At 35.2% G+C, this 21,286-nt stretch overlaps 1 pseudogene; it reads right to left on the bottom strand.

The window, feature by feature from the left end:
• Nucleotides 1-2,753: 2,753 nt before the first annotated feature.
• Nucleotides 2,754-5,675, bottom strand: LOC116125253 (annotated as a pseudogene).
• Between the last annotated feature and the right edge of the window lie 15,611 nt (nt 5,676-21,286).

The following is a 21,286-nucleotide window of genomic DNA, read 5'->3' as shown; positions in this document are numbered from 1 at the left end:
AGTTGATAAGTTTTTAATATTAGATGGGAATTGTTGATTTTTATAAATCAACAGTTAATTTTACATATAAATGGTTGGAAATCAAGGCACAAGATTCCATCATATTTTTTAATAACCAATAGGAAAATAAAAACAAAGGAATATTACTAAACCTCCAAAGGTATACCGTTATTACAATAAAAACCCTTTTTGTTTCAGAAATAACTTTGAACCCCCTACCATTATTTGAGCATAAGCACTTGAGAGTTAGACTTAACGGCTCGAGGTAAATAAGTAAATAGATTATATTTTTATAATTAATAATAAATAAAAATGTAAGTGAACTCTACCTAAACCTAAAAGAAAAACTTATATGAAACCCCCTATCATTATTTTGGTTAAGATTTTTGAAAAAGTTGAGTTGGGTGGTTTTCACGAGGTTGGATTTAAAAATTAATAAAAACACCCCCTAGGTTTGTTAATTTAGCAAAACACCCTACAATAAAACATTAAAAATTAACAAAAACACCCCTACCACCCATTAAAAGCTGACAATCGGCCACCACTGTCGAAGGGTGGTTGGAAATCGCCATAATGGTGCATAGCCGGCTAGATCTAGCTGGTCGTGCACCGATATGACCTTTTTTGGTCAAATCCACCATGGATTTGGTTAGAAATTGTCAGATCTACGGCTAGATCTGGCCACATTTGGTCGTCAACAATGGTCAAAGATATGACTATCATGCACAACCAGCTATGACCAAAGATCTAACCGTCAATAACTAGATCTTTGGCCTTAAAAAGGCTAGATTGGTGCACTACCGACCATATCCAGTCGGTAGTGCGCCATTACGCCGGATTCTGGCCACCTTCTAGCAGTGGTGGTCGGAATCTGACAGATGTGGGTGGGTGGGGGTGTTTTTATCAATTTTTAAACTTTTTTTGTTGGGGGTGTTTAGTGAAATTAATGAACCTATATGGTTTAAAATAGTTAAATAATATAGAATATGATTTTCAAAATAGCGAAACAAATATGTATTTTGAGTCAGATTTCAAAAATTCTAGCCAAAATAAAGAAACAAACACACTCGTCTCACTTTGCTGATGTGGTGATACCCTCGAAAGATTGTCCCATGAAAGTATTTATCCTAAAAATAAACCCAAACATTCTTACCATCACCTTGTGCTACCTTAATTGCCCACCATCCCAAAAGCCCCTTCTTGGCTCCTCAACCACCTGACCTCCCACCAATGAGTAGCATCAGTAACTACCTTCCTTCCTGCCCCAACAGCCTCAACCATCACCTTCTATCGAGCCCACAACTATAGCCTTGCAAGGCTGTCATGATGGCCTCAGGCATGGGCAGGATTATAACCTTTCACCACTATTGTGCCTTTGGACATAGGGTTTTCTATTCTTGGCATTTGAAATTTCTTTTTAAATCTTGTAAATCTCTTTCTGGTTTGATAAAAGTGGAATCTTGGATTACTAATTGGTGTATCTAGCCAATTTGAAACTTTCTTGAATATCATTTGACCTGATGCTTTGGGTTTGTAGTTGCTGTAAGTTTTAAGGAAGTTACCAAGTGATTAAAACTTATGCAAAGTGGGTTGCTTGTTCATATTTAGTGCAAATGAGTTGTGAGAGACATAAGCAAATCATACATCAAAGCAAGTAAAGAACACACTCATTTTTACATGTTCGCTCCATGTCTACTCTATGGACCAAGTCTAGAGGAAGCAATTCACTATGAAATACTTGTGAGTTCAAATACAAGACAAGATACGAAAGTTGCAAAACACCCTTGTTTCAAACATCAACTCTATCTTCTTTGGTTAACTTTAAGTCCTCAAGCAAGCTTCACGTGCACAACATCACCATGTTGAAATTGAGCTCCTCTCAAGTTTCAACAATGAAGACAATCTTCAAGACACAGTTACACTCAAGCATCATTAACTAGAATCAAGTTCCAAGTCATCACACAAGGCCTAGGAAAGGGTAATTTTAAGCCTACAAAAGCATAAAAGAAACCTTAACCAAAATGAAGACCTCAAGAATTATTAGAAGGAAAACATGGTAATAATCTTAAAGAAGATGCTAAAAAAGTATGATATATAGAGTTCAATACGTCAGGGTTGGGGGCAAAAAAGTTGAATATCAACTTTTGTGTTTTTTTTTTGTAAAAGAAACTTGGACCACAAACAAACAAAACACTTTTCTCACCAACTGAAAGTGGACAACTAGAAAAGCACATAACAGAAATCACAAAAAATAATATTGTCCAAAAAGCAAAGTAGGTGCGATGTTGTTTATGAGAAAAATATATGTAGATGCATTGGACTACACAGATTCTAAAGGGCCACACTAGTGAAGGTGTCACTTTTAGAGAGAGTGAACACACTGCGGTAAGGCAAAGATTTTGCACGACCAAAAACAGCTCATAAGATGAAAAAACACTTACAATTGTTGACATCGTGACAATGGTGAAAATTTTGGTGTCGGATTATGTCCAGGCGATAGTGCAACAATCACACATTTTTTTTTTTTTTTTGAGATAGAAAATATTCTCGAATTTCCATTGATCAATGCTAAGTAGAATATATATCAGGGTCTGTGAAAATATTAAGGCACAACTCTTTACAATTTCAAATGCTCACACAAAATTTGTGAGAATTCAATATTGTCATTTATTGAAATTCAATGCGAAGAAAGATGGGATCAAGATTGATGCTCAATTTCTTTAAAATTACCTAAGATAAAATAGCTTCAACAATCAACATGGTGGCATTCTTGGGAGAGGTAACAGACGTTCATTTGTAGCGTTGCCGTTCTCACTATAAACACGGTATCCATCCCCCACTGATGTCTTTCTAAATGGCAGTGCATGAACCATACCTGTTTTTAAATTCAAAAACAAAAAAAACCTTATAAACGTGCTCTAAAAACATACGTTAAGATATAACAATTGTACAAAGAAGTGAACAACTGTACCGGGATTATTCGCCTTGAATCGATGTGGTCCATCCGTTTATCGGGACAGCAATGGTGTTTTGAAGAGGAGGATCAACGAGATTATAATTCAAAGGGATCTTTATCTTTGTCGAAATTTCCGAGTCCCCATCCAACGACATAGAAACTGAATCCATGTAAATGCATGGGGTGATCTGCCCCCGCAAGAAGATTTGTTCCTTGAAAAACAAGCTCAATTGTAGAGTTATAATCTAGGACTCTCACCTCAGTGGCTCGTCGTGGTATCTCAAATTCCAATGGCAAATTTTGAGCTGTGTAATTGAACACCAATGGTGGAAAATCTGGAAACTGAGTTCCAAAGACTCCATTGATGCTGTTAAAATAAGCTTCTAGTATATCGATGGATGGGTACACGAAGCTTATATTGTTTACACTAGAAGAAAGTCTTGTCCCGTTTATTCCAGCACATGAACTGTTTGGACACGGAAATGCATTCACTGAAAGTGTGTAAAAGCATTCGTGAGTAATATTGGTTGGGACATCAACAGGGTGATTTACATCGGCTAAGCTTCGAAGTCTTCCTGTGAAATTCACTGACGCATTTGTGTCGTTATAATAGGGAAGATTAGGGAATGATGGTGTTGATGACGGAGTGTAGTTTCCATTGTATTGAATAATAGCTGTGGTGGTTGTGTTATCGAAAGAAACATTAAATACGCTGGCGTAAGTTTTAGCTGCCATGTAGTAATAATCAGGCTTTTGATTAGCGTATAACAAGACATCAATGGTTTGACCAGGGGAAATTGTAATGTAATCGCTCGTGAATGGCTTCGTGTAGCTCGCATCTGATCCTACCACAGTGAGAGAATGATTTGCAACAGCGAAGAAGTGAATGTCTTGCACGACAGCGTTGATTATCCGGAGAAGATAAGTCAAGCCAGAGTCAACATTTAGCATAAATGTTCCTGCAAATAGTAAACTAAATGAAAGCTTGTTGATTACACATCTCTATTAGTAAATATAAATTAGCATCTCCTGAAACGAGCCTAGTAAAATGCGTTTATTTTTTATTGCTATCTGATTCCTTTATTATATTAACAATAGTTATAAAATTCATATAAATCTTTCCGCTCATTTTATAAATACTCAAATCTTCAATAAAATTTACTGTGAATTTTGTGCAAGAAATCATTAAATCTCTCCCATATATTCAAAACTAACATTTTCTTATACGTGTATAATTAACGTATACTCTTAAATAACAAACTATATTATATTCCGTTAATAAAATATATATCACTAATAATTTTTTTTAAATTAACTAATTAATTATATCTAAATAGTTAGACTGCTATATAACACTGGCAAGTTTTACAAGCTTTGACGACCAACTAACAGTCATATATCAGACATCAAGTTCAGTTCCAATATACATTTCCGATGAATGTTTGTTAGCCTCCATATTTGACCCAATTTCGATATGGAGTATATAACTAGATATATGCTGAATAAGCCTTCTGGGCAAGTGCCATCTGCTCAGTTGCTATTACGTTAAAAATAATCTAAAGTTTTTTAAAATTATAAAATATAGTGTAATCAGACAAATATTGATAATATCAAATCTGACCTGGACTTGAGCACGGATACAGATCGCCAGGTTGACCATTGATCATGTACGCATCCGAAATATTTGGATCCCCTCCGGTCCGCAGAGATTCATCATACACATCATAAATATTGCTCTTCCACCACTCACCTGTAATTAATTAAGGAACCATAAACAGTTAATTGGAATAGTCATTGTTTCAAAAAGTTTGTATCAGAAGAGAATCTGCCAATATCATGTGGCTCGACCTAATATAATAGGAACTTCAACGTCAGGTTTTGGAAACGGATAGCTGTTTCCATTCTCGGGATATATTACTACAACACCATGAACCGTTGCTCTTGCCCAATCGCTATGGGCATGCCACCAAAGAGTCCCTTCTTCAACTGAAAATATTATGGTCTGAGTAAAGTTTGCTCCTGGTTGGATAGGGCATTGTGTGATGTATTCAGGACCATCAGACCATGGATTCCGAGGCTGGCTCACTCCATGCCTGCAAAGTTATCAAAACATTTTTACATTGATTGCAAGAGATCGGTCAATTACACTTACGTCGTAGCAGGCTAAAAAGTTTATCCCTATCACACTTTATGCTGAGAAAAACAAAACACCTCTTCCGACGCAATGCTGTGTCGGGAGAGGTGGTTTAAACTGACGCCCACATCTGTGTCGGTAAAAAACTCATCGGGAAAGCTTATTTTTCTTGTAATATATTGGTTTGGATGTAACATAAAGACAAAAGGGATCAAATTTACCAGTGAAGTGTGATGTTATAGTTGGCGTTGTTGATAACATCTACAATGATTGTGTCTCCTTTGTTTACGTATAGCGTTGGTCCTGGAAACTGTCCGTTCACCGTCAAGATGGTATTATCGTTGCAAAGTCTTGTGTATGGAGTTTCCTCCACCTACAGCAATTATCAAGTAGTTATTAATATAGTTCCTTATAAATAAGATGCAGAAAAGAGTATTGTAAAAGAAGACTAGCTTTTAAAAATGGCTCAATTTAGAGGTTGCACTGATATAAGCTTACCACAAATGTGTAACGAGCCTGAGCATGACAATGAAGGATTACAGCATGAAGTATAATACAAAAGACTTGTAAGCTGAAGACCTTCATGGTTAGCTCAATTTCTCAGTGATTTGTTAAGCCTATACAGATCTATGTGATTGAGTATTGAAGTACGTACATTATATTAATTTGTGAATGACATTTTTTTCTTTTTGGCTATCACTACAAGCGAAAATTAAAAATTATTATGTATGATCAGTGGCAGTCTTATTTTACTTACCCTGATTATTTCAACTTAAATTAATTGCTTTAGTACCATTTGAAGTCCACCTCTATAATTTTAAGACTCAAGTAAACAAATGTAATTGGTAAATTGACCTAGTAATAAACAAATAAAGAGAGGCTTGCTGTAGATTGGTTAGATTTTCACATTTTATTCTAGGAATGGTTATCAGCGGACGAATTGAATTGGACCCTTCAAAATACCTATTTTGATCCGTTCAATGTATAGGTAAAACAATATGTTTCCTAACTTATCTTGGTTCAGAAGAAATTAATTAATTCCGCAGAAAAAATTGACTTTTTCAAATAAATTTAATCTATTTTGTTTTACCAAATGAAAAGCTAAACCAAATTAGAAGATATTTATAAATTAAGGTGTGCATTCATAGGCGAGAACTCTGACGCCGAAGGGTGAAGAATTTCGAAGAATCGAGAAAATTGAGAGAATTCTGAGAAAGGATCAAGAATCCTTATAAATTGTATTACCAGAATCATCGAATACAAGTCTAAGCGGGATTACAAATAGGTGTTGCGTAAAACACATCGTTTTAACATTCTTACAAGAAATTCCAACAACTTCTAAAACTCAACACGTTGATCCTTTACACAATTACAAGAAAGTCAAAATAACTTCTAAAGCTTAACACTTTGGTCCTTCACCAAAATGTGCACTGATTTTCCACAAGGTAGAAATGGCACAGGAATGGGAGACGGCTTGAAGATATAGGGACAGGCGTCCCTCTTCATAAGGGTGAGTGTCCTTGCCTTGGTTCTTCAATATGCTCCAAAATTGGATAGTACAAGGGACGGTCATGAGGACGGGGCGTCCTTCCCTCAGGATCAGACGTCCCTTGCTGATTTCACTTAAATTCCACATTTTCATATAATTGTTTCTAGTGCATTCTGCTCAACATTCCCCCTCAAACTTGACTGCCTGTGTATTCTGGAAAAACAGTAAGCCTCTTTTACATTTTCCTTACTTAACATTTTCCCTCAAACTAAAACCCAGTTCTCCTTTCTCCTATTCTACTTTCACTTTCCTACTAGGATCATTTAACTACAATCTCACATTTTGCAATTCCCTGCTCTTCAGCTTCAATTTCTTCATTAGCTCGTCAGTTTTAATATTTAGATAAGCTCTACAATTTCACTGCACACACTTCCAACTACTTCAACTACTATTTCTACAGATTTCAGCATTTCCGACTACTTCAGCCAATTTCAGGTCTTCGGTGTCAAACTTTAATTATTGCAAACACCTCCAACTACTACAGCTACTACTTCTACTGCAACTACTCTACTCCACTGCATCAGCTTTGCGGTTACAAAGTAATACTGTTTTCTACTATAACTGTTCTACTCCAGGTGCAACTGCCTATGCATTTTCATTAAGATTAGGCAAAAAGGATGTAATATTTAGCTTGTCTCTTGTTAGGATATTGGAATGTTGACGAGGTTGACTTGTCAAGCTACTTAGCTAACTGTTAAGTAGTTTATCTTAAAAGTTCTACTTTACTCCTTTTGTATATAAGTGTGTAAACTACATTTTTTTTTTTTATCATTAATAAAAATTTCAAGTCTTCTTCTTGAATATTCTTTCTTTCTTCTTCTTTCACTATCTCTATTCTTCACTTACTCACTTGGTATCAAAGTCTCTGACAAACGTCGAAAATAGCCGATTCCTCTTCAATTTCCATAACACCCACATTGAGGTATGTTATTTATGTTCTAATGCCTTTAGTTTTATTTGTTGCAAGGTGAAAGATTGAAAAAATTAGAAGTTGCAGACTTCGCCGCGATAAAGGAGTTTTGCCGCCGCAGCATTGTACACACTACCCAAATCGTGCTTTTAGAATTACAGACTTTGCAGCAGCAAGGAAATAAGTTCACCGCAGCAATGTATCTCTGGAATGTCTCGTCGAGGCGAAGAAAAATTTTCGCCGGGGCAAAGAATTTGTTGGAATTTTTGAGAAAATTCTGGAAACCTTGCTCAAGGGCAAAATAATCATTTCACCCATAATTAGTTGAAAATGTGGAGAGTGAAAAGTAGTAGAATTTCATGGAGAATGCAATGGAAATAAGGGTATTATTGTAATTGACCAAAGGGCAAAGATGAAATTTCATAGAAAGTACAAGGGCAAAATGGGAAAGTATAAGTAATATCATGTGATATTAAGGGTTCAAGAATTGAAACCCTACCATTCTCTACTCCCTCACACGCCACTTTCATCCCCAATTCTCTCAATTTTCTTCACCAAATTTCCAAGGAAATTTATAGGATTTTGGCTGGATTTTGGTAGATTTTTAATCCTAAGCATCCAAAGGTAAGATTTTTACTCCAAGATGTGAGATTAAATTTCTAAAGTGTTGAATTCTTATAGTTTATATGCTTAGGGTTTAAGAGAAAGAGGAAGTCTACCAAAGAGAGAGTTTCTAGTGTGGAACTACTCAAGTTCAAGGTAAGTAAATCCAACCCTAGCCATGAATTGAGCCATTATTGTGTAAAGAAAATTCTTATATGTATTTATGTGCTTGATTGTTGAGAATTGTTGATGGAATTGGTGTTGAGTGATGGTTAGAATCCAACCATAAGAAGTAGTGTTTGTGTATATGGTGATTGATGGAAGTTTGGATGAGTTAAGAAAGAATTTAAGTAGAATTATGAAGTGTGATTTCCTGGCCATGTTTGAAGCTAATTTTAGGGAGCTTTGCTCCAACTTTTGGTGGTTAGAGATTGTTATGGAAGTGTAATCAATTTAGTGTTTTATTATGCCTACAAGTTGTTTGAAGAAATTTCGAAGAGAAGTGTATGCATGACTATGATAGCATGTTATCTTGATATGAACTTGTAGATGGTAGAAAAAGTAGAGAATGACATGTTTACATGCCATATTTAGGGCTGTGCAAAAAAAACCGATAACCGAACCGAACCGAAAATTCGGGTCGGTTTCGGGTAGTTTTTATAAGATACCCGAATTTTCGGTTCGGGTATCGGTTATTTAATTTTAGAAAACCGGGTATCCGGTACCCGGTTTTTATTTTTTTAAAAAAAAAAAAAAGACGTCAGACAGACTAAAGTCTAAAACCCAAAAAAAATCCCCAAATCTAAATTCTGAAAATTTCAAATGCCCTAAAAGCCGTCACTCTCCAGTCTCCACTGCGTAAAACTTCTAGTCTGACTGTCTCAAATTCTCAATCTTCCACTCTTCGTTAGTTCGTCTCTTCACTCTCTTCCACTCTTCGTCTCTTCACTCTCTTCCACTCTTCGTCAGTTCATCTCTTCACTTTCTTCCACTCCAGTACTTAAGTCCTGCAAGACACAGTTTAAAAAAACATAAAACCCAAATTTCCTAATACGCAGAAGAACGCAATTTGTATATTAATGGCAGTCTATTAAGTTGTGAAGCCTACTATTGTTTGATTATTATGTTTAGTTGTTGAGTTGGTGCTAATGCAGAGTTGATTAGCTGAAGTTGCAATTGAAAATGCAGAGTTGTTAAACTGAGAAATGCAGTTTGTAGTTGTGTATGACGTTTTGACTTGTTTTCCAGAAAAAGGAAATAAAATCATTTAGATTTTAGATATGTATGTCCAAATTGTCTTTGCTAGGTACATGTACATAATATTTTGCTAAGTTGTGGGGCAAGTCACAGATTTTGATATCAATCATAATTCATAAACTGATAAACCTCATGTAAATATGTATTTTCTCATAAATTAATTACATATTTGAAGCCGAAATTATCCAGCTGAGTTGTTGACAATGAAACAACTTATCTAAGAGTTTATTTATTAGTAAGAAAAGTTTATTTAAATTCATAAACACCATTGAATTATTAGGTTGTATTTTAAAAAGGCTTGTAGGATTTTAAATAAATTATTTTACAGCTTTTTGAGCTTCTCTCATTATCTCTTTTGGAGCTTAATTAAATTGTTAAAATTTCAATCTATTCTTACATGTTAAAACCTTTTTCTTTTTGGTTAATTAATATTTGAAATCTTTTTAAAAATTTTGTAACCAAACAATTTAAAAAATTCGGGTACCAAAATCGGATACCCGGTTTGTGACCCAAATTTTCGGGTAACCGCAAAACCGGGTAGTCTAAAACCGGTTCGGTTAGCAGGTATATTTTTGGAGGTACCCGAATTTTCGGGTACCCGGTTTTTGGCCAAAATCAGAGCGGGTACCCGATTTTGCACAGCCCTAGCCATATTGCATTCTTGCATTTAAACATTTGAATTTAGAAGAATAACAAGAAAAAAAGCCCATCCACATGCATACATGCATATAAGCACACTAAAGAACAAAGAGAAAGAAAGAAAATTACTAAAGAAAAGAAAAAGAAATTGAATACTAATTTCTAAAAGAAAGATAAGAGAAAATAATGTTGTTGCGATAGGGAACCCCTGAGTGACCAGAAGAAGAATATTCCCCACATGCACGCCGCCTTCAATGAGCGGCCTAAGAAAGAAAGAAGAATTTGTACAGCCCGTAAGAGTGTATGTGGATGAGGATTGTACCCAGAAGAACATACCTACATGCATGCCGCCTTTAGTGAGCGGCCTAAGAATTAAAAGAAGAATTTGTACAGTCTGTAAGAAGTGCATGTAGATAAGGACAGTACTCATTCACACAGCCAAGGTTTCGAATCCATGCCTCAACCGAGTTTGATCGGCAAATAAGAAAAGAAAGAAAAGAATAGAAAGAAAGAATAGAAAGGAAGAAAGAATAGAAAACAAGAAAGAAAAGAAAGAAAGAATAGAAAAGAAGAAAGAAAAGAAAGAAAGAAAGAATAGAAAACAAGAAAGGAAAAGAAAGAAAGAATAGAACAGAAGAAAGAAAGAAAAGAATAGAAAGAAAAGAAAGAATAGAAAGAAAAGAAAGAAAGAAAGAAAGAAAGAAGAGAAACAAAAAGAAAGAAAGAAACACAGAAAGAGAGAGAGAGAGAGAGAGAAAACATAATAAGAAAACAGAAAAGAAAATGCATCTCTTATGCATTTGTGTATTTGCATTATGCCATTTCTATTATTCATAATTAGTTTCCCTGTCTGAGCTTACATGTTAGTACGTGAGAAGCAAGAATTTTAGAAAGAACAGAGCAGAATAGAGAAGTTGATCTAAGGAAAGAAATTAAGGATACGAGTAACGGAGGAAGAAGAATGGTATAGCGGATTTACTTACTGAGCAATTACTGTTTACTCCATTGATTTCACTGTTTTTATAGGTAGAAGGTGAGAAGCGGTCAAAGGGAACGTCGAGAAGCGAAAGAGAATGGCACCACTGTCCAACTGTATTTTGAGTTTATGTATATGATTTTTCTACTTGATGTAGAGAATTTATTTATTAAGTAAAGTTATTTTCTGGGCCCACTATCTTATACTTATATACATATATGTTTCCTATATCATATCTAGGGGTTTCCTATTATATATTTCTCTAAATATACTATCTAGAAAGAGTTATTACAATTTTTTCCTCTTTTGATAAATCGAACAAGAATTCAAGTTCCAAACATACCTCTGATTCAACTAATTTTGTCACTTCTTCTTCACTAGCTTCATTGACACTTCCTATAATCTCACCTAAACTAACGAGAGACAACCATCGATTTTGGAAGTCATAAATTCTCTTTGCTGTCGGAGCTCATGATCTTGAAGAACATCTCACTGGACTTATACTGTGTCCTGCTCCATTTGTTAGAACTAAATTGAATAGCTCAAGCTCAAAGGTAACCAAAAAACCTAATTTTGAATATACACTTTGGAAGAAAACTGATAAGTTGCTAGTGAGCTGGTTATTGTCTTCAATATGAAAGTCTATGTTTCATGTGATTTCCAAATGTCAATTTGCTGCTGATATTTGGCTTACATTGGAAAAGGAATTTCTCACTCGGTCCAGAGCTAAAACACTCCATGTTGAGAGTCTTTTACAAAATACGAAAAATGATAATATGAGTATGCATGATTATTCTCAAAATGAAAGGTTATGCTAAGAATTTATCTGCAAGTGGTGATGTCTTGCTGGTTCATTATGCTTGAATTAAGGTGGAGTGTTGTGCAAAGTTTTGTTTACGGAAGGATGTTAGGATATGATAATGCTGACTACCACAGTAGTGACAAGTTGTAGAAGTTTTGCTTTACACACTTATATACAAAAGGAGTAAAGTAGAACTTTTAAGATAAAATACTTAACAGTTAGCTATGACAAGTCAACCCAGTCAACATTCCAGTATCCTAACATCTTCCCTTAAACAAAACTTCTACAACTTGTCACTACTTTGGTAGATAGCATTATCATATTCTAAAATCCTTTCGTAAACAAAACCCTGCACAACATCTGAAACCTATTGCCCAACAGCCCAGGTGTAGAGTCGATCGTCACGGCCATAAAATTAATCCTAATTACTATAGTTAGCGGTAATAAGGGTTGAATACAAAGAGAGCAATTACTATCAACCAAATATATATTCAATTAATGATAACGAAATTGGCAAATTGATTAACTAAAAACTAAGAACACTAATTAATTGCAAGTAATTAATAGCTAAGTAAAACACAATATTAAAGATGTTGCTCTTTGTATTCGGCTTGACCCAAGATTAACACCTACAATTCCTCTCCTTGCTCTCAGATTTCCTATATCTACAAGGCTAGGCAAATCACCAAAAACATCTCCTATCAATCTAGGTATAATCTATCGTGTCTCCTTACTGATTTACTCAGAGTTCGATTGGTTAAAGATTATCATTGGTTGACCGGAAAACGCTAACCATTAAACACCACTAGTATGATGCTAACAAATACAATTTGTCAACCTTGTGTCATCCAACCAACAATTATAGAACAAATGCATCCAAAGTAGAAATGATATTAAATGCAAATACGAATTGATTGCAATCATAATAGAAGCAATTGAAAGCAATAATCAACATTCAACAATCTCAAACCAACATTCAATTGTGCAACAAGTTCAATATCAATAAACATTCTCAATGGACATTATCAATTCAAATTGTCATGCATCACAATTATATTAAAGTATCGTGAACAAACTAATTAAAATGAAAACAAATAAAATCTAAATATAGAATACTTAAACCCATTGTCTCAGGTTTAATCCAACTAGTCGAGAGCTGCCGTAAAGAGGAGCCATGGTAGCCGATCCTAGTCTCTCCTATACCGTAATGGTTACCGGGAGCTCAACCGCTCATGGTGGTGATAATAAAAGTTAGAGACAATGAACAGTTATTGGTCATGGTGAACACAAGTTGCTAGTGGTAGATGGAATTCAACCAGCTAAGATGATTGGTCGATGGTAAAAAGGTGAACATGTGTGGTCGAGAAGACAAAGAAACATTGTCATCAGCGAGCTGTTGTGTTTTGTGGCAAAATGAGGTGGAACTATGCCAGAAAGCTGAACAGATATGGCAGACAAAACTACCAGCAACAGAGGAAGACGAATCAATGCCGAAGAAGCCTAATTGTCATGGTGGTGGCGGCAGCACAAAATGAATCATGGTGACTGGAAGATGAAACGGTGACGAAAATGCTAAAGGATGCTGAGGGAGAAATGGCTGGTAGCTGGGGAAGCCCAATAGACGCCTGAGAAGACCGATCGATACCGCAAAATGGAGTAAAAGTTACTAGAAGTTAAAAAGATGCGCGAGCAGTAGTAAAATAGCGAGGAGATGACAGAGATGAAGGAGATGAAGACCGACCAATGCTTGAGGAGGTGGATTATCATTAGAGGTCACTGAAAAATGGGGATGAATGATTACTTGCCTTTGACCTGGTGATCATTGATGAGTGTTGGAAATGCATATTTATATTTAGTGATTTGGAGATGAAATTGTAGGGAATTTATGGTTTAATGCATTACATATGATGATATTCCTTCCATGTTTCGTTATCTTCTAGAATCACAGGTTTGTGTATGTTTTAAGGAATTCAGGTGCAAAATTGATGATTCGTACGTGTGCTAATGTTCAGACCATCGAGAATCATTAGAGTGTGAATGAACCAAGACATGAATAAGAAAAAGTGGAACTTCAAGGATCAACGCAGTCATAGTTTTGCCGCAGCATGAGTTTATTGTGCCGCAACATAAATCGGCACAATGCTTGTTATGTCGCGGTGTAGATCTATGGTGCCATAGCGTATATCGGCGAGATCTAGCTCGAGCCGTGGCGTGATTCATCTTATGCCACGGTGTGGTTGGGTTTTTGTCAACGCATAAATTGCCAGGAGTTGCGCCATGGTGCCAATCGAGCAAAATGCAAAAATTGCGCATTTGCAACACTAATTTGACTTTCTGATATTTACCAAATTGCCATTATTTGCAAAAACTATATAAGGGCAACTAAATTCTATTTTCAAGTTTGAAAATATGAGTATCATGATTCTTTTGGTATGATTCACTCTTAAGAATATTCTTGATTGGATGTGATAATAATCAAGGGCAATATTATCACAAGATTAGCATTACTGTGTGTCACAATTGATTAGCATGGTTGGGTGATTAGACTCATATCATAAGGTCACAAGTGATTAGGTGATTCATTAGAGAATGAAGCATCGAACATGATCACCACACGATTGATCACATGGGTATAATATATTTAGTCAATGATCATTGTTATGTGCATTAGTGTCACTTTATCCTTAGATTTGAGATGCGATCATGCCTTGTGCATGGGTGCTCGTGGTTCTTCAATACATTATCACTAGATTGTTTATATCTAATGTGTAGTGCTTGTTGGTCATGAGTTAATCATGTATAGAGTCAGATGTGTATTCAATAAGGAATCTGATGGCTTGGATATTACGAGCTTGAGTGTTCCAGGGGATCAACGAATGTGGAGGAAGTCTTTGGCCAAAGCATTTGTGTTTTATGAATAGTTTCATAGAAACAAAGTTTCACGTTCAAGATGATCTTAATTATATGATCAAGTTAGGGATTTGACTACACCGTGGTCTACACTTGATCGGAATATGATATTGGAGGGAATGAGGTGACATGATTGAAACGCTCAATTTTACAAGTTCATATGATCCCATTTCATTCATTGATTGGAGGCCATGATATACTGCTAGGTGTCACTCATGGTTTGTAAGAGAGATGACTATCAAGAGTTTATATTTACCTTACTGCCAATTGATAAATAAACCCAAAAAAGTCACACATATTATGGATTTTTAAGCTTAATGGGAATCAAGGATTTTCTCATTAAAGAGTTAATGAGAGTATCAAAGTTTCCAAAAATCCTAATTGACTAATTAGTAGAATTGGTTAAAAGGTATTTTCTAATTGGATAATTAATTAAAAATTAAGTCCAAATAATGAGACTTTATAAATGAGTTTAATAATTAAACTTGGATCCAAATTGGGCTAGCACTCAAATGGGCCTAAATTTAGTTATTATTTAATCCATCAGAGAATAACTTAAACTGTAATAAAATATTCCAGGGATAGCTTACTAATCCACTATTAAGTGGGTATTTAAAGTAACCTTAAAGTTTCATTATACATAAGAGGAAAAAAGAGGAAAAAAAAAAAAAGTAAGAAAACCCTACCTTCCATTATTCTCTGCCATCCCAAGTGAGAAGTTGTTATTGTTCCATTGTAGTGGGACTATCAGAGTGAGATCTTATGTGTATTGATCTAGAGGTACCACACTTGGGTACTTGGAGAGGATTCAACGAGGAGAAATATATAGCAAAGGAGTCAGTAATCCTTTCATTATTTACTCATTATGTATTCTTTATATTCATTTATGATATATGGTTTAGTTGTTGTTACATACATACATGCATGTGTTATTTGCATTACAAGATCATTATCATGTGTTAGGATATAAGAGAAAAGGACCAGAATGTTATTCCTTAAAGCAATAGGGGTCTTTGTGTAAAAGACGTATACGATGTCGTTTCTATAATACTTTAATTAAAGCTAGTTGAAGAATGTTCTTCTTCTACTGATGTAGTTCACTCTCTTCACCTCTGTACTATAAAAGAGGTTTTGTAATGTGTTTAAAATTAATGAAAAACCACTTACACACATTTTCTTTGTGATAATATTCTCCAAATTCTTCGATTCTTCCTCGTTCTTGACTTGGTATTAGAGCCACAACAAATATGCAATGGCTAAGACACCTAGTTCATCATCCATTCCTCTACCTAACATGTAACACCCACATGGAGGTACGTAATTTAATTTATGTTTTTATACCCCTTAGTTGATTTTTGTTAAAGTTATTTTGAGAAAATGTGAAGAAAATGCCTTAAACTTGCATTAAGGGTAAAATGGTCTTTTCACTCAAAATTAGTTGAAATTGTGAGGAGTGAAAAGAAATAGAATTTCATGGAGAATGTAATAAATATGAGGGCATTATGGTAATTGACTAAGGGACATAGATGAAATTTTGAAGAAAGTGCAAGGGCAAAATGGGAAACTAATATATATATTTTTATGTTATATCAAATTGAAGAGTGAAACCCTAGCCACTCTTCAACCACATGCACACCATTTTCACCTCTATATTCTCTCAAGCTCTCCAGTTTTTCTTCAAAGAAATTTCATAGATTTTGGGTACTTTTGGGTGGATTTTCAATCCTAAGCATCTTTAGGTAAAATCCTTGCACTAAGAAGTGAGTTTTAATTTTTAAAGTGTTGAATTTTGATGATTTATGTTCATAGGATTTAAGAGGAAGGGAGTTGGATCCAAGAAGGTTTTTAAAGTGTTGGACTGCTCTTGTATAAGGTAAGTAAATCCTACCCCAAGTATGATTTAATTTATGTTGTGTAGAGAATTTCTTTCATGTATACACACATGTTATATGTAGAATTGTTGATGGATTTGGTGTTGAATGATGATTATAAATTATCCATGAGAAGTTGTGTTGATGTATTAGATGTTTGATGAATATTTGGATGAAATTTGGAAGAATTGGAGTGGAAATTTTGGGCAGATTTGGCATTGAATATGGAGGGTTTAATTCCCACATTTTGGTGGCTTAGAAAAGAGATAGAAATGTAGCCAAATTAGGGTTCCATTATGCACCTAAGTTGTTTGATGAAATGTTAAAGAGAAGTGTTTGTTTGAGTATGAGTATGTGTTATATTGAGATGAGTTTGTAGATGGTAGAGAATGACATGTTTGTATTCCATATTGCATAATTGCATTTAAACATGTGAATTTAGAAAGAAGTATAAGCATGAAACCATCTACATGCATGCATATTCATAAGAGCATGAAAAAACACTAAAGAATGTCAAAGATTAAATAGAAAGGAATGAGAATGTTAAAAAGTTCCAAATCTGAATTTTAGTTAAAGAAGTGTCAAAAGATAAAAAGAAGAAAAGGTTGTTGCGATGGGGAACCGTGAGTGACAAGAAGAATTTTCCCCACATGTACGTCGCCTTTAGTGAGCGGCCTAAGAAGAAGAAAGAAGAATTGGTACAGTCCGTAAGAGTGCATGTGGATAAGGGCTGTACCCAAGAAAGAAGAATACACTCACACGGCCAAGGTTCCAAATCCATGCCTCAACCGAGTCCGATCGGCAAAAGAATAAGAATAAGAAAAGAAAAGAATAATAAAGAAGAGAAAAGAATAAGAAAGAAAAGAATGAGAAAGAAGAGAAAGAAAAGAAAGAAGAGAAAGAAAGAAGCACAAAAAAGAAAGAAAGAAAAACAGAATAGGAACCGAGAAGAAAGAAAAACAGAAAAGAAAATGCACCTTTTATACAATTGTGCATTTGCATTTTATTTATGCATAATATCATGCCCATTATCTGAGTAGTGAGAAATTAGAATAGAGAAAGAAAAGAGAAAGAACAGAGAGAAAAACAGAGTAAGAGTAGAGAAAGAATAGAGAATAATGGGGAAATGTGAAGTAAGGAAAGAAATTCAGAATTTAAGCAAAGGAAAGAGAAGGGTAACATAGCGGGTTTACTTACTGAGCAATTAGTGCTCACCCTATTGTTTATAATGTTTTTGCAGGTAATAGGTGAAATGCGGTCATTTGGATCATCACGCAGTGGAAAGGGTTAGGAAAAACTGTCAAGCTAATATTTTGAGACTTATTTGTATTATGTAAAGTTTTGTGTATAAAGAAAATTAAATATGGGCCCATACTTTTATACTCATTTATATACTTTTCTTATATGTATTTAATGAGTTTTTACTGTTATTTTACGAGTATACTAGCTAGAAAGAGAGTCATTACATAACAACATTGAGGAAATGCTACAAGAAACTCTAAACAAGTCTACTTCAGCAATTCCCTCGAGTCTTTAGGTGATAAACCCTAAGCTCAGTTGTGATAATTACAGATTTTGGAGTTCACAAGGTTGTTCACTGTTGGCTCTCACAAGCTGGAAGACCATCTCTTAGGTAAAATCCCTTGCCCTCCTCCTTTAGTATTATCTGAATTAAATGATGATGATGATCTGAGTCAATTGGGTGAAGGAGCTAGGGTTAAGTCTGAATGTGTTAAGGACAAAATTAATCCTAATTACGTCATGTGGAAACGCACTAACAAGTTTTTGGTCAGCTAGTTATTAGTCTCTATTTCCCAGGAAATGTTCAGTATAGTATCAAAATGTAGGTCATCACTGATTTTAAAGCACGTGCTTTACATCTTAAAACCTATTACAAACCACTCAAAAGTGTAATTTGAGCATTAGGGAATATGTTAAGAAAATGAAGGATATTAACGAAAGTTTGTCTGCAAGTGGTACACTGATTACTGATAAAGACCTGCTACAATACATATTGGATGGATTAGGTCCAGAATTTGATCCAGTAGTTGTCACTCTTACTTCTAGGGTTGAATAAAAAATTGATTCAGTAACACTTCAAGAAGCTCAATTTTTGCTTCAGAAATATGAAATTAGGTTGGACAGGTTTAACTCGGTTGACCTTTACAATAGCTCAGCTCACATAGGTACTTCTAGTGCTATGAATATAGGAGAATCAGTTACTTATAGTCTTCATAAAACTCAAAATGCTGACAAACTGTTTACCCTGCCACCAGAAAACACTAATGTCATTCCTTCCTTAAACTCACTTGGAAAACCATATCCTCAACAGTTTTATAACCTATCCCCAAACTCTTACCTAGCCAATTCAAACACATGTCCTTTTCCTCAAAACAATAATCAATCCTTTAGACCACAACTTGCTGGTTTCATATCCTATGGTAGAGGCAGAGAAAGAGACACCAATAGAAACAGATTAATCTGCCAAGTTTGTAACAAAGTTGGCCATTTTGCCATACAGTGTTACCAAAGGTTTAACTCTGCATATAATGGGATTTAGCAATACTCTGGACCTTTACAACACTCACATGCTACTGGACCATCACAATTTGCTCCAAACCCTAACATTAATTTCCCACAGTATCACAATTCAATTGTTGGATAGTAGTCTTCAAGCTCTGGTTCAAGACAACTCAATCAGTTTGGCCATAATCTTTTTAGAAACTATGTAGTACCTGGTGCATCCAGTTATGTTCAAGATCCAAGTAACATGATGCAAAGTGTTCTTCAAAATGTATCTATTCCTGCTATTTTTGGACCACCTAGTCAGCAACCTGTCAACACCAACCAAGCATTTATAGCTATTGCAACTCCTGGATCCTATGCGACTCAATTCACACCTACTGATCCTGTGTGGTATATGGATTTTGGAACTACAGATCATGTAGCTTTAGACTTGAACCACTTGCAAGTTAGTAAGGACTATGCTGGTGGAAGTCAACTCTAAGTGGGCAATGGTGAGTTCCTTAACATCTCTCACACTAGTCACACACTTTTACCTAATAATCTTCACTCTAAATGCTTGCATCTAATAAATATTTTGTGTGTACCCAACATCACTAAAAACTTGTTAAGCATCTCTAAGTTTACCAGGGATAATCATGTAATTGTAGAATTTCATGCAGATTATTGTGTTATTAAGGATCAAATAACCAGGGAAGTGTTGCTGCAAGGGGATCTTAAGGATGGTCTGTACCCACTGAAAATCCCACAACCAGCATTCAATTCAAGCCATGTTTATCTTGCAGCATCTACACTAAGTACTGCAATAAAGTCACACTACAATCCTCATGTCAATTGTTTCAATAAAAACTCTAAGTCCTACTATAGTTCAAACATAGTCACTAGTCCTAGTGGTTCAATTTCAAAGCCTGGTATTTCTACTTTAGAGTCTTCATCTCTAGATTCTTGTATTGATCATTTGAAATCTGTTGGTTCTGCTTTTCAAGAAAATGTTTGTAAAAATGTCTCATGCTTTGTCTCATGTACAAATGAGGATATTAATAAAATGAATTTGCCTGGTTTATCTGTCTCTAAAGATTCAATCTATAGGAATATCAATGACAGACACCATAATCTACCTAATGACCATACCTCTTGCTTAACAACTAGTAAATTTAATGACTATACCTCTTGCTTAACAACCAGTAAAACTGATTCAAACCTTCTGACTTGACATAGACGATTAGGTCATCCCCATCATACTGTAATGTACAAAAAATTTTCCTCTATCTCCAAATAGCAACATATTCCATCTCTTCGAAGTACTACTAATCAGGGTACTGGTTTCTGTGAAGCATGTTAGTTAGGTAAACTTCCCAATGCCACTTTTCCTGCTTCTCACTCTAAAGCCTTAGCACCTTTGGAACATATACATAGTGATGTGTGGGGACCAGCACCCTTAGCTTCATCTGAAGGTTTTAGTGTGCAGTTCTCACTTAGAACTAAGGTAGAAGTCAAATCCATCTTTATTAAATTCCACCAGCTTGCTGAAAGACAATTTGGTACAAAACTAAAGTGTCTTCAAACTGACCAAGGTGGAGAGTTTACAACTCTCCATGGATATCTGTCAGAATTTCGCATTCAATATAGACATTGTTGCTCTCACATTCACCAACAAAATGGGAGAAGTGAGAGAAAGCATAGGCACACAATAGAAACTAGTTTAACCTTGCTGGCTCATACATCAGTGCCATTGCATTTTTGGTGGTTAGCCTTCGAAACTGCTGTTTACCTTATAAATAGGATGCCCACATCTGTTCTTGATCATAGTTCTCCCTCTAAGAAGTTGTTTAAAACTGATCCTGTTTATGAAAGTCTGAAAGTTTTTGGGTGTGCTTGTTATCCTTACCTCAGAATCTTTAATCAACATAAATTTAGCTTCCATTCTACAAAACGAGTCTTTGTAGGATATAGCCTTGCCCACAAAGGCTATAAGTGCTTAAAACCTGATGGGAAGATAATTGTCTCACCTAGTGTCAAGTTCAATGAACATGACTTTCCCTTTGCCACTTCTTTTGGTTTAAATACGGAATCTACAACTCATACTGATGTGTGTTCTTCAAATTGTTCATTTGACTGCACATTGCATTCACCCTCTTTGCCATTCAATGCTATTC

This window comes from Pistacia vera, unplaced genomic scaffold (assembly GCF_008641045.1).
Source record: "Pistacia vera cultivar Batoury unplaced genomic scaffold, PisVer_v2 Contig1614, whole genome shotgun sequence".
NCBI classification, from domain to species: Eukaryota; Viridiplantae; Streptophyta; class Magnoliopsida; order Sapindales; family Anacardiaceae; genus Pistacia; species Pistacia vera.
Note: the sequence above shows the minus strand (reverse complement) of the source record. Positions and strands in the feature narration are given on the sequence as shown.